The following is a 13,988-nucleotide window of genomic DNA, read 5'->3' as shown; positions in this document are numbered from 1 at the left end:
AGCCTCACTAGACCTACTGTTTACAAACAGAGGACTGGTGGGAGATGTGGTGGTCGGAGGCTGTCTTGGGCTTAGCAACCATGAAATAATACAATTCTCGATTCTTGGTGAGGTAAGGAAGGGGGTCAGCAAAACCACTACTATGGGACTTCTGGAGGGCAAACTTTGGCCTGTTCAGGACACTGGTTGAGAGAGTCCCTTGGGAGACAGTCCTGAAGGGCAGAGGGCTCCAGGAAGGCCGGGCATTCTTCAAGAAGGAAGTCTTAAAGGCTCAGGAGCAGACTATTCCCATGCGCCACAAGATGAACCGTCAGGGAAGATGACCGGCCTGGCTGAACAGGGAGCTTTTGCTGGGACTCACGGTAAAAAAGGAAAGTTTGCCATCTTTGGAAGAAGGGGCAGGCAACTCAGGAGTAGTACAGGGATCTTGTTAGGTCATGCAGAGAGAAAATTAGAAAGGCAAAAGCTCAGCTAGAACTCAATCTGGCCATTGTTGTAATAGATAACAAAAATGTTTTTACAAATACGTTAACAACAGAAAGAGAGCCAAGGAGAATATTTATCCTTTATTGGATGCAGAGGAGAACATTGCCACCAAAGATTGGGAAAAGGCTGAGGTACTTAATGCCTTCTTTGCCTCAGTCTTTAATAGTGAGACCAGTTATCCTCAGGGTACTCAGCCCCCTGAGCTGGAAGACAGGGACAGAGAGCAGAATATACCCCCCATAATCCAGGAGGAAGCAGTTAATGACCTGCTATGCCACCTGGACACTCACAAATCTATGGGACCAGATGGGATCCATCTGAGAGTACTGAGGGAGCTGGCGGAGGAGCTTGCCAGGCCACTCTCCATCATTTATCAGCAGTCCTGGTCAACATGGGAGGTCCCAGACGACTGGAGGCTTGCCCAATGTGATGCCCATTTACAAGAAGGGTCAGAGGGAGAATCCAGGGAACTACAGGCCTGTCAACCTGGCCTCAGTACCAGCGAAGATTATGGAGCGGTTCATCTTGAGTGCTCTCACACAGCATGTGCAGGACAACCAGGGGATCAGGCCCAGCCAGCATGGGTTCACGAAAAGCAGGTGCTGCTTGACCAACCTGATCTTCTTCTAAGACCAGGTGACCTGCCTAGTGGATGAGGGAAAGACTGTGGATGTTATCTACCTTGACTTAAGCAAGGCCTTTGACACTGTCTCTCATGGCATACTCCTTGAGAAGCTGGTGGCTCATGGCTTAGACAGGTGTACTCTTCGCTGGGTAAAAAACTGGCTGGATGGCTGAGCCCAGACAGTTGTGGTGAACAGAGTTAAATCCAGTTGGCGGCCGGTCACAAGTGGTGTTCCCCAGGGCTCAGTTTTGGGGCCAGTTCTATTTAATATCTTTATCAATGATCTGGATGAGGGGATCGAGTGCACCCTCAGTAAGTTTGCAGACGACACCAAGTTGGGAGGGAGGGTTGATCTGCTCAGGAGTAGGAAGGCTCTACAGAGAGATCTGGACAGGCTGGATCGATGGGCCGAGGCTGATTGTGTGAGGTTCAACAAGGTCAAGTACCGGTTCCTGCACTTGGGTCACAACAACCCCATGCAGCGCTACAAGCTTGGGGAAGAGTAGCTGGAAAGCTGCCTGGCGGAAAAAGACCTGGGGGTGCTGCCTGACAGCCGGCCGAATATGAGCCAGCAGTGTGCCCAGGTGGCCAAGAAGGCCAACGGCATCCTGGCCTGTATCAGAAATAGTGTGGCCAGCAGGAGCAGGGAGTGACCGTCCCCCTGTACTCAGCACTGGTGAGGCCGCACCTCGAGTACTGTGTTCAGTTTTGGGCCCCTCACTACAAGAAAGACATTGAGGTGCTGGAGCGTGTCCAGAGAAGGGCAACCGAGTTGGTGAGGGGCCTGGAGCACAAGTCCTATGAGGAGCAGCTGAGGGAACTGGGGCGGTTTAGCCTGGAGAAAAGGAGGCTGAGGGGAAACCTTATTGCTCTCTACAACTACCTGAAAGGAGGTTGTAGTGAGGCGGGTACTGGTCTCTTCTATCAAGTAACTAGTGATAGGATGAGAGGAAAGGGCCTCAAGTTGTGCTAGGGGAGGTTTAGATTGGATATTAGAAAAAATTTTTTTACTGAAAGGGTTGTCAGGCATTGGAACAGGCTGCCCAGGGAAGTGGAGGAGTCACCATCCCTGGAGGTGTTCAAAAAATGCATAGACGTGGCACTTCAGGACATGGTTTAGTGGGCATGGTGGTGTTGGGTTGGCGGTTGGACTTGATGTTAGAGGTCTTTTCCAAACCTAATGATTCTAATATATAAAGGGGCCTTATAAGAAAGATGGAGAGAGACTTTTTACCAAGGACCGTGGTGACAGGAGAAGGGGTAACGGTTTTAATCTAAAAGAGGGTAGATTTAGATTGGATATAAGGAAGAATTTTTTTACGATGAACGTGGTGAGACAGATTGCCCAGAGAAGTTGTGGATGCCCCATTCCTGGAAATGTTGAAGGTCAGGTTAGATGGGGCTTTGAGCAACCTAATCTAGTGGAAAATGTCCACGTCCATGACAGGGGGGTTGGAACTAGATGATCTTCAAAGGTCCCTTCCAACCCAAATCATTCTATGATTCTATGAAAAGCATAAAACAACAAAGTTACTATATAAGCACATGAGGATATCTAATGCACACATGGATATGCTGCCATAAGAAATGAAAATCTCTGAACTCTGTTTTAAGTTGAGATTGATTAGTAGGAGTCTTTATTTCATATGAGACTTTAATCTTTCTTCTAGGTGTCTGGGTTCCTGTTTCCCCAGTTACAACACCCAGGTAATTAAAAGGGGGTTGCAGTAATTGTGCCTTACTGAAGCTGATCTCTTAATTTTAAAACTTCTCTCACACATGTTCTGTAGCTCTACACACTGGAATGTCATCTACATGAGGTCATGACTTGGTTTCTTGTAGCTGTCAATGTCTTGTAGCTCTTGTGGCTCTTAGTATTAAACACACACAGACATATATATATATATATTAAAAAAAGTTTACGTACACACCTATATTCCATATGCTGATGGATTCCAGATGCAGGGTTGGAGGTCTATTAAGTATGATCACTGTTAAAATAGTACTAATAATACATCAAGCCGCATAAATAGAAATAGGGTTTCTCTTGTTTGAAGACAAAGGTGCTTTTAAACTGGATCCATTTTATTTTATTTCCTCCATTTGGGTATATTTTCCTCTTGCTTTTAACTTTAGTCACAGCAACTAATGTAAAAAAGCCTGCCCCAACACCCAGAAACCAGCCATAAACCTGCCTGCAGGCCCCAGATGACTCTAGATGTCTCCAACCTTCTGCCACCTGGTTCTGGCTTTCTGGCACTCACGGGGATATCTGTGCACCCTCAGTGCTGTGCCACAGGCGAATGGGATGTATGCCCCAATGCTGCTAGGCCAGAGGCATGGAGCCCTCAAGGGGGTCCAAACTAGAAGAAACAGTTGCTGCTCAAGTAATAGATGAACGTAGCTTCACATAATGTGATGAGAAGCGGTTCCCTCAATCACAGTTAAAGCTTTGGAAAAGTACTCTGAAAATAGGTTAAGTTAATGGCCTCAACAGTCTTTTTGGTTTGTTTTGCAGGGTAGTACTTTGAGGGCCAATAACTTGAAGAGATGCATCTTGACCTGATTTGTTGATTTCTAGTGATATTTTAAAGCAGCATGTAAATGTAGAAGGAGCATTAGGAAGAAAGGAAATAGCAAGGAAGGTTTGAAACAGAGGGAAAGCTAAGTAGTGTGACTACTGAAGTTGGTAATGTTGGAGAGAATTTGCGGTTATGCCGAGCCTTGGCCTCATTGGTGAAGAAAGAACCTGTGTGCTAGGCATGCGGGGGCGTGAGTGTAGCTGGAGCGTGGTGAGGGGTGGGCTGGGCTGTCTGGTCTGGGACACACAGGGAGGGAGGGGAAAGGCAGGAGGATCTGAAGGAATATAGGGTGCAGGCTTTTCCTCTCTGATGGCTTCTCAGGCATGCAGGCTCCCCCTCAATCCTGGATGTCTCCTATCTACCTCTGCTGGCCAGCCCTGACCTCCTGGTGCCCAGCAGAAAACTGTGCGCCCTTGTACCACACCATAGGGAAACAGGATAGATGGCCCGATGCTGCTGGCATGTGGACACAGTCCATCAAAGACTCGGCAGGGGAGAGATGCTCCTGAGGCACGCCCCCTGCCCCCGCCCCCCATTCCCTGTTCCCATCCCAGGAAGGTAAGCACAAGCTAGCCCTTGGCTGCACTTTATTGTCAATTAATGCAGAGGTCATTGGATTCACTAAGGGACACAGTAAGGACCCAGCCAGGCAGCCTCCCCAAGCCTGGGGTCCCTGAGATTCTCTGGTCATCTCAGTGGAGCTGTTCTGGAGGCCTGTGGTGGGCTGCTTGTGCGTTTGCAGGATGCTGTGGTCTTTCTGGGACTTTATTGAAGTCTCTGGGACATTGGGGATGGCTGGTGGAGCTTTTCCTCCTCACCTATGGGCTCTGTTCATAGTGTCTGTGGGTGCATTTTTGGGGATCTGCAGGGCTGTCCCCATCATGTTACTACCATGTTTGGGGTGGTGCAGGGGTCTTCTCAGGTCTCTGCAGCTTTGGGGGATGGGTCTTGCCAGTATCGTGGCATCCCTTTCCTGGGTTTTGGGGGGTAGTAGGTTCCCCTCTTTTGGGAGAGTTATATCAGGGTCTTTGGTTCCCTTCCCCCAGTTTCATTTGATCGCTGTATACTCTGTTCAGTATCCCCTTCAAACAAATATTAAATATGGAGGGGTTTTCCTCCTGACTGGTGGAGGGAAAGACAGGACTACAGTACAAAGTGATAAACACAAGAGATTACACATGCACTTTCAAGCTATGGTCTTTGCTAAAACTCTGTCCAGAAGTCTAGAGAGAAATAAATGCTCAGTTGCTGCCCGGTGAGTTTTACGGCCACGCTGTAAACACAGACCGAAGAAAAGGGGGAATTACAGGGAGATGGTGTCATAAGCAGCACTGCAAACAGAAAAAGGCTCGTCTCGTCTGCCAGCTGTCCGCACACCTGCCTGAGCAGCAAGACCGGCGTTCGCAGGGCGGTACCGTACCGCAGCCGGTCTCCCCCTCCGCCGCCTCCACGCGCAGCGGGGGACGCCTGGCCAAGCCCTGGCCGCAGCCGGGCAGGGCTTGGGGTCCGCAGAGGGGCACGGTGTCCTCATGGGAAGTTAAGGGCACGGTTTATCTTTTTGCTGCAGAGATGCGATCAATGATAGAAAATGCGGGCAGATAACAGAGAGAAGACTGGTGAACAGATTTTTATGAATAATACCTAACAAATCAGATGAAACAGGGAAGCAAAAATGCAGTTCAGCAGACCCTTGATAGCACTAGAAACTCCTAGAGGAGGAGGTGTTCCTGCCTGGATAGCCAAGATAACTACCGATAAAAAATTGTTATTTCTGTCTCTCGGGCAGCTCTAAGGACTAATTAATCCATTCCCACCCTGTGGTGATGCCGAAAAGCTGGTCGAAGAAACTCTCTAAGACTCGTTTTGGAGTTTTAGAAAGCAGGCATTCTTCATTGCAGCGCTGGATGCACAGGGGATAGTTCCACCTAGTGTGCATACCACAGCTTTAGCACTAACAGGTTATATAGAATAACTAATTGCATATTAATCAGATTAGTATACATATACATAAAAATAATTGCAACTGATTATCTTAGTACTGCCTACATCTGATCATGCGCATTGAAGGATCCATTTGAGTCGAAGGGCTGCTTTTGCGACCACCGACCCATTTGAAGTTCTTGCTGGCTGTCCTTGAAGTCTTTATTCTTGTCCTTGTTCTTTGATCTTGAAGCTTAACGCAGCTTCAATCGCATGTGGTCAGTTTCAGCGTTGTTCTCGTCTAGTCATAAGAGCAAAGAACTGCAAAACTTAGGAGTACCTACCTCTGCTAGTTAATTGCTTGGCTATACTTTTGTCTATTGTTTCAATCATCGTGTTAGTGTAAGGTTTCTAATAATTATTTACCAAATCTCACTTTTACAGTCAGCTAGCAGCAAACCAGTCTCCACAGCTGGTACAAAATATTAAAACCGTCAAAATATTTAGATGTGCCATACAGAATGTATGGAAATATGCTATCAGTGGATATTGTTAATTGTGTCTGGATTAGCTTTGCTTTGGTAGTTTCTTGTTTGTTTTGGCATGGGGTATGTGCATGTGAAGAGGAAAAGATGTAATACCTACTTTTTAGATTGATTGCTGTGGCTGAAGTCGATTACAGCCTGCCTTATGGCCCCTTTGGTGTGCACCAAGGTTCTGCATGTGCTCCTGAGCCCCCCAAACCCTCAGTTCACATTTCAAATTGCCCCCAAACCCTCCACGTGCCTGTGTGCCTCTGGGCCCTGTGTTTGTCTTGCAGTGTGCCACAAAGTTTTCTGTTTAGCTTTCGTCCCTATCCTGGAATTTTCTGGGTACTTTCTGGTGTGCTCCAGGATCACGTTGTCCTTTCTTTATGCACCAGAGCTCTCCCTTTGCTCTTCTGTGCTTGACCAACGCGTCTCCTACTGCCGCCTCGTGGCCGAAATGCGGTACTGCAGCTCCGCTTTCTCGCGCCGGCTCTGGCCCCTCCGGCGCGCCGTCGGCAGCCGGCGCATGCGCGGTCCCCGGGAGCAGCGTGGCGGCGCGCAGGGCGCGGGTCTCGGCGGCAGCGGGCGAGCGCCGGGACCGCGGGCGCGGGGTGCCTCCTGCCCGCTGGCCGCCCGGGGCTGGCGGGATGGGAAGCTGCGAAGCGGCCGCCGCGGCAGGCTGCCGGTCGGCCGGAGGCGAGCCGGGCCAGGGCAGCGCCGGGGAGTTCCCCGAGAGAGAGCCGGTAGAAGGGAAGAGGGGACGGAGGCGGGCACCCCCCAGGCGCGGCCAGCGGGCGCCCGCCCGAGGCGCCAGAGCTCCCCCGGCCCCGCTCGGCCCGTGCGGCTGCCCCCAGCTCCAGCCCCTCCCCCGAAGCCTGCGCTGTAGCCGCAGGCAGCCCCCGAGCCCTGTCGCGAGGGCAGCAAGCTGGCCCTGCGGTGGTCTCGAGTCTCCCTTAACGGGGGTGCCGTTAGCAGCGGCGCGGGGAACGAGCGGCGTCTGCGGAAGCCCCTGCGGAAGGAGGGGCTCCGGCCAGGGTCGAGCTGCGGTAATAACGGTCACTGCTGCCTCTTTCCCTCTCCCAGAGGCCACGCTGTGGGTGCGGTTGTCCGTTCGTCCCCTGGGGATGCCGTTGACTGCAGCAGCCTCAGGCTTGCGTGGGCTGTCTCTGCCTGGCCTCCCTCTCCTCGCGGCGCGGGAGCGCAGAGGGACAGGCGGAGCGCTTACTGGCTGTGGGCAGGAGCTGCGGAAGCTGGAGAGGCCACAGAAAGGTAAAGAAGAAGCAGCGGAAGGCCGTCTGGCTGGCAGCTGCCTCCCGCTGCAGGCAAGAGAGAGCCTGCCTCTCCGGGTGTGGGAGCATCCCTCCTCGTAGTCCGCAGCAGGTCAGACCGCCAGGGTCTGTATGCACGACCAGCAGCGGGGTACGGCCACGTAGTGAGCGAGCGAGGCTACGTGTCTAGGAGGCCTCATCTCGTAAGAGCTGTGAGACGCTTGCGTGTTCCGTTACGTGGAGGACAGCCAAGCGACGGGAGTTCCAGAAGAGGAAGGGAGGAGAGAAGGAGAAAGAAGCGTCTGAGCTGGCAAGGTCTCCTGGCAGCTCCAAGAGCGAGAGCTGTGGTGAGTCCTGGGCCCTCGAGGCCCTGTCGCTCGTCTTGTGCGTCCCGGTCCCTCCCTCCCCCTCTCCTGGCCCCCTCGCTTTCCCATGCTGCTGTGACGTTTGGGGTTTTTTGGGTGGTGTTTGTGGTTTTTTGTTTTTTTTTTTTTTCTTCCCTGTACCTCTCCTCTTCTGTCTATTCTCTTGTCCTGCTCCCTCTTCCTCTCCCCCTTTCTCTCTCTTGTTCGACTGCCCCCCCTTCCTTTTTCTCTCTGCGTTCTTGTCCTGCTCCCTCTCCCTCTTCCCCCCCCCGCCGCCCCCCGTCTTTGTCCTGCAGCCAGTCGCTGTTTTTTCCTTTTCCATCTCCTTGTCCTGATCTGCATCCACCTCTTTCCCGCCTCCCAATTTCTCTGGCCTGTTCCCTGGCGTTCTTTTCCTCTCTGCGCCTGTACGTGCCGCTCTGTGTCCCTGCCTTCCTATCTCTCTTCTTCCTACTTTCTCTTTCTCTCTCTATCCCTTTGTCTTGCTCGCTGTTGCTGTTTATTTTTGTCGTTCTGGATCTCACTGTCCCCGTCCTCCTTCCTGTTCATCTCTTACTCTCTCTGACCCTTTGTGCTGCTTCCTGCCCCTTTTTTATTCACCCTCCCTCTCTCTGCAGGGCTCCTGATACTTCTTTTTCTAAATTCCCCAACCCCCTGCGCTTCTCACGGTCTCTGTCTGTCTGTCTGTCTCTCTCTCTCTCTCTCTCGTTGTCATTGTTCTTGTCTGTCGCTCTGCCTTGCTTCCTGTCCCGTCGTTTCTCGCTGTATCCCTTTGTCCCGCTCCCTGCTCGTATTTGTATTCCTCTCTGTCGTGAGGACCGTCCCAGTTTTTTATCTCCGTCCTGCCGCTGTCCTGATTTGTCCTTCTCTGCCATGTTCCCTGTCCCTCTTTCTGTCTCTTTTCCTCTGTCCCTGCTGCTTATTTCTCCATCTCCGTCCAGACCCCTGTCCCTTCCCCCCCTCCCCGCCCTGCTGTCCCTCTGCCTTGCTTTCTTTTGCTACCTTTTCTGTCTGTCTCTCTCTGCCCCGTTCCCTCCCCCGTCCTTTCTAACTGTGTCCCCCTGTCCAGCTAGCTGTCTCTTCTTTCTTTGTTCTGTTCCTCAGTATTTTTTTCTTTTTCCGTATCTCTCTCCCACTGCCCATCGCAGTTGGTTTTCTCCCCTCCGATGCTGGCCTGCTCTTTGTCCCTTTTGTCTCTCTTTGTCCTCCTGTCGTGCTCCCTGTGTCTATTTAATCCCTTCATCTCTGTCCTGCAGCCCGTCGCTGTTTTTTTTTTCTCTTCCGTCCCTTTGTCCTGCTCCCCGTCCTTGTGTCTCTTTCTTTTGGTTCTGCCTCCCGTCCCTTTTTCCTTTCTCGCTCCATCTCTCTGTCCTGCTCCCTATCCCTCTCGCGCTCTCTCTGTTTCTGTGTCCGTCTCCCTGCCTCTCCCCGCGTTCTCTGTCTTGTTCCCTCTTTGGTTTTCTTGTTTTCCAGGTGGCTGGGCCCGGCTACCCGCGGGGGTGCTTCGGCTCGGGGGTTTGGGGTGGGGGCCTGGCCGTGCCGGCCGTGGCGGGGAAATAAAGCCTGAAACGGCGATCGTGAAGCGACGCCCTGCCTGTGCTGGGGCTGCCCCGCAGAGGCGTGGGGCCGGGCCCTCCGCAGGTCCCGAGCACTCCCCAAAACTGCGCGTGGGGCCCCGGGGGTGCAGGGCTGTGGGGTGGCTACGCTCGGCGTCGCCCGTGGGCGCTGCAGGGTCAGAAATGGAGAACAAGTTTTCTGTTCCTGGGGCTTGACAACAGGCTCGCCTGGCTGATTTTGGGGCTCGGAAACAGACCGAGCTGCTGCGCGGCTTTGGGCCCAGAAACAGAGGTCCGGCCCTGCGTTTTTGGGCCTTGAGAACAGGCTCGGCAGCCGGGTTTTTTGGCTCCCAAATGGGCCCCGAGTCAGCCGGCGTGGGGGCCAAAAGCGGGAGCCGGCTTGGCTGGTTTGGCAGGCGGGTGGGAGGGTGTGGGGAGCTGCGGGGGGTAAGCAGGGGGTGGGCAGGGTGCGTGGACCCTCCCCGGAGATGGGGGTCTGGTTGTGTCGGACGCCGAAGTTCGGGAGGCCGGCACGCAGCAGGCCGAACTCAACATCTGCGATGGTCTGTGGGGGGGAAAGGCGCTTTTCAGACCCCACGTGCCCTCTTTGAGTGCAGCTCTTCTTTCTGCGCTGCTCAGAATAGTTGTTCAGTAATTCATCGCCCAAACTAACGAATGTTTATACGGCGTGTAACTCTGATGTTTAATCCTAATGCTCCGGTTTTGACAGCAGTTGATATACAACCTTATGGAAAGCCCAGGCCGTTGCACATAGCTGGAGCTTGTAAGGAGAAGCAGCTGAAATCAGCCGGAGCTTCACCGCGGAGCTGGGGCTTCAGTGAGCCAGAACTGTAGCAAGCGGGAGCTGGAACGAGGCGGGGCGTCCGCTGTCTGGAGCGTGCGTTAGCCAGAGGCAAAAGTACCTGCGGCTGGAACGAGCAGGAGCCGCGATGAGCTGGAGCGTCTTTTCGCTGGAGCGTCCGTCGGCCGGACCACGCTCCCAGCACGGCTGAAGAGCGGCCCGGCGCAGGCAGGGCTGTCCGCAGCGAGCGGCTCCGAGCAGCAGGGAGGTGAGTTGTCCTTCTGCCAGCGGGGAGCCCGGCCTCTTCCCTCGGGGATGCGATCCACGCCACGCTCCTCTCTCTGCGTGGAGGGTCTCGCCTGGTCCGTTCCCGCGGGCAGAAGCGAGGTGGGGGTCCCCCGGCTCTCCTGGGGCAGCCCCCCCCCGCGAGGGGGTGCGGGCGAGGTGTCGTCGTCCCCTCGGTACCGGGCAAAGGGGAGAGAAACCGGCCGGCGGGAGCTCCTGGGGTGCAGAGCCCTTCCGGCAGAATCCTCCCCTGTCTTTTCACCGCTGGCTGGGTGTGACAAGCAGGTTCATTTCTTTGTCTCCTCTTTTCCCAGTGTCACCTTCCGCGTCACACGAAGAAAATCCTGCGTGGTTAATTCCGCTTGCTGCTCAGGTAATCGCACGTATCGGGCTGGGGGAGCGGAGAGAAGCACTTGCGAGTTCGAGGGCACTACAGATGCTCCACGTTAAACCCACAGAAAAGGCAAATTTGCTGCTAGTGCAGAAGAGCTGATGGAAAAATTGCTGTTAACAGATCGTGCCCTGTTCCTGAACTGGTCCCTTGATACGTTTGTGTTTCAGGTGAAAGAACGAAATTTCATGTCTGGTAAATTCAGAGCTGCCTGTTAGCTTCTTTAGGGTCGAGTGTTTCTCTTCTCTCTGTTCATACTGATTTTATGGGCAAGTTGGAGATAGCCTTTTATTTTTTTATGTATAACTGAATTTTTAGGAATATGTGGTGTCCCTGTAGTTCACTTTTGAGCACCTAGATGCCAGTAGAAATGTAATGGGTGAAACATGATGGAAACGGGTACTTAAACTTGATTTTTGTTTGATTTTTTTTTTTTCCCTTCCCCATTAAGAGTGTTGATGGCATGTTGTCCCGTGGCACAATCCCCATTCCGTTCAGCGGAGTCTTCAGTCTAGGCCTTTTAACTAAAAAAGTTCGTCCTTCCAAAAAAGGACTAGTCGTTCATCGGACCGAGGCGTAGACTTGGAGAGTCGCTTAAGTACGTGATCGGAATTAAAGCCAGCTTTCAGTTAATGTTGCTGCCGTTGGTCTTTGCTTTCATTGCTTTCTCCACCACTCTGTCATGGTTGGGAGCTCTGAATCGTAATTTTTTTCAGTCTCTAACACATTCCACCCCCCCCCCACCCCCCCCCCTCAAAAAAAGGAGAGGCAGTGTCTAAAAGTTAATTAGTTTCCTCACAAATGCGTGAGTAAATAAAATCTGAGTTATGATGATTAAAACCATAAAAATGACACCAGTCCTGCAGATCTGGACTATTTCTGAACAGGCATTCATCACACGCAAAAGTCGTCAGGGTACGGGTCACCTGCGCTTCATGCTCTGACGAGACAAAATGCTGAGGCAGGGATGAGCTCTGAAAGAAAAAAAAAAAAAAAAAAAAAAAAGGATACAGGGTCACGGTTTTGTTTTGTTGTTGTTTGTTTTTAAAGAGTGCATTATTGACTGGTGCCAGCCTGCAGAGCTCTTCTGCTGCCTGACCTCTCCTTCTCTTTCATGGCTGTAATTGTCATTTGGATAATCGTAGAAGAGCAATTAAGTTACTTGCCTCTGTGAATGTGCTGGTAATACCAGGAAGGCAAATGCTTGAACCAGTAGTGAATAACTTGGCTACAAGTAGAATTTCTGAAGGAAGAACAGCAGCAGCAACAGGAAGCAAATAGCAAGTGACCAAAAATTTGCGTGTGTCAAACGCATCAAAGCTTTATTGCCAAATGTTGTTTGGCAATATGTTCCAAATGGCTTTTTTTTGGTAAACGTAAATTTTCAGGAAGTTCAGGGTTGTGCGTGGCAAAACGTGTCCCTCTGCGTACGCATCCTGCTGGGTAAATAGCATGGGTCACTGGCAAGTCCAGCGGCAGGGCTGTTGTTCCCTACTCTCGACGTTGCCGTAGTAGCGTTGCGGTATTGAGACCTTAACGGACGGGCTGAGGAATGGAAGGAGAATGCCCGTTTTCTGTAAGGGCTCAGAATGCCGACCCTTTTCTCTGCCTGCCGCTCCCCTGCGCGTGAGATGAAGCTGTTTTATTTTTCTCCCTTGTTCCTGGTCTAAATATTTCTGGAGCTGTTGCTGCTGTGGGTTTGCAATTTGTGTTGCTGCGTTTTTGTAGCATTCTAGCGATGGGTCGTTTCTACTGTGGCGAAGCATCGAGATACGGTTTTCGGTTTAAAGCGTCAGAAACTACATTCATCGAAACCGGTCACTGGCGGCGTAGGTGAAACCGATCTGGCGCGTGCAGCTGTGCTCGCAGGGATGCTCGGTGGCTCCTCATCAAAACGGCAAGGGGTGTGTGTGTGGACATCTGTAGGGTTGCGCTCTGGGTCCGAGAGCGTTAACGTGTTTTTGCTGTTGGAAGATGGAATGGAGCGTGTGCCTGTTAAATCTCAGGGCAGTCAAAAGCTAGGAGGGACCCTGAGCGGGTTTGGTGGCGCAACTGCTGTTTTAAAAGATCTTGACCGTTTGGAGCAACGGCCTGGAAAAAATCATTCCTTTTTTGCAACGAGGCAGTTCACGAGGACAGATGTGTTGCTGTGCTCTTTAGCAAAAATACTCAACTTGGGACATATAGGGTGATGAAGTCTTGGCTATACTAAGGCTTGAGAAAATGTATGTAGGTCTCTATGTCTGTCACCTGCGTGTATCTAGGAAAGTGAGTTCTAGTGAAACTAAAGTTACCAATGAGTCAAAAAAAAAAAAAAAAAAAAAAAAAAAAAAAGAAAAAAAGCACAGTTGTCTGAAAAATGCAAAAGCTTTAGTGGCCTGTGTCAACAGCTGTACCGAAGATGATGCAAAAATACTTTTTGCTCTGCTCAGTCGTACTGTCTTCACAAACCTTCGCAAAAAAAGGCAGCTTTGGATTCCTACCCAGTTTTATGCTAAAGTTTTTTGTTTTGTTTTGTTTTTTTGTTTGTTGGGGTTTTTTTTTCCCCCTCTCTCAGGTGGACGTCAGCTGCCACCATTTCACCGTGGTTGCCCTTTCTTCTGCAGTGAAAGTACAAGACAGATGGAAAGATTCCGTAGTGGTCTGCAAGTACAAGGTACGCCTACGATGTGTGTCTGCATTTTTCCAAAGGTACTTGTAGTATGGACTTTAAAGTTAACATTAAGAATGTGCCAACTCTCCTTCCACACATTTTCTGTGAAATACTTTAATACGAATACTAAAACTAAGGTCTGTTCTGGAGCACGTTACGCCTACGCCAAGTTGACTTCCCTCTGTCTATTTCCTCTTCCTGAAAGCATGTAATCTTCTGTTTCCGTGCGCTTACTAGTAAATGATACCGTGAAAATAATTTTGTACTAAAAGAGGGGAGGAACTGTTCGTAAGAGTTCAGCTGTTCAGAAGAAACGGGCTTTGTTTTCACGATAAAAGCTTTATGCTTCTGCAGTCAATGAGGTTTTTTAAATATCTTATAGGAGTACTCGACAACCTTACTGAGATAACTAGCACCTGTACTAAAAGCAATCAAGGTCAAAGAAGAGACGCGGACAAAACAGGACAAACTGGCGTCGCTTCCGTGTGTTTTCCAGGTTTTCCCAGGAAGCATCAGCAGCCTTGTAAC

At 51.2% G+C, this 13,988-nt stretch overlaps 1 long non-coding RNA gene across 3 annotated transcripts; it reads left to right on the top strand.

Moving 5' to 3' along the window:
• The first annotated feature begins 7,077 nt into the window (after window positions 1-7,077).
• Window positions 7,078-13,320, top strand: LOC128150925 (uncharacterized). 3 transcript variants are annotated; one of them, XR_008238231.1, is made up of 3 exons: window positions 7,078-7,755; window positions 10,731-10,789; window positions 12,536-13,320. It is a non-coding gene; the product is annotated as an uncharacterized LOC128150925 (long non-coding RNA). The 3 variants fall into 3 exon arrangements; XR_008238230.1 differs by lacking the exon at window positions 12,536-13,320 and adding an exon at window positions 11,259-11,323; XR_008238229.1 differs by lacking the exon at window positions 12,536-13,320 and adding an exon at window positions 10,060-10,399 and having other exon boundaries at window positions 10,731-11,250.
• The last annotated feature ends 668 nt before the right edge of the window (window positions 13,321-13,988 follow it).

Source organism: Harpia harpyja, chromosome 14, assembly GCF_026419915.1.
Source record: "Harpia harpyja isolate bHarHar1 chromosome 14, bHarHar1 primary haplotype, whole genome shotgun sequence".
In the NCBI taxonomy this organism is placed as follows: Eukaryota; Metazoa; Chordata; class Aves; order Accipitriformes; family Accipitridae; genus Harpia; species Harpia harpyja.
Note: the sequence above shows the minus strand (reverse complement) of the source record. Positions and strands in the feature narration are given on the sequence as shown.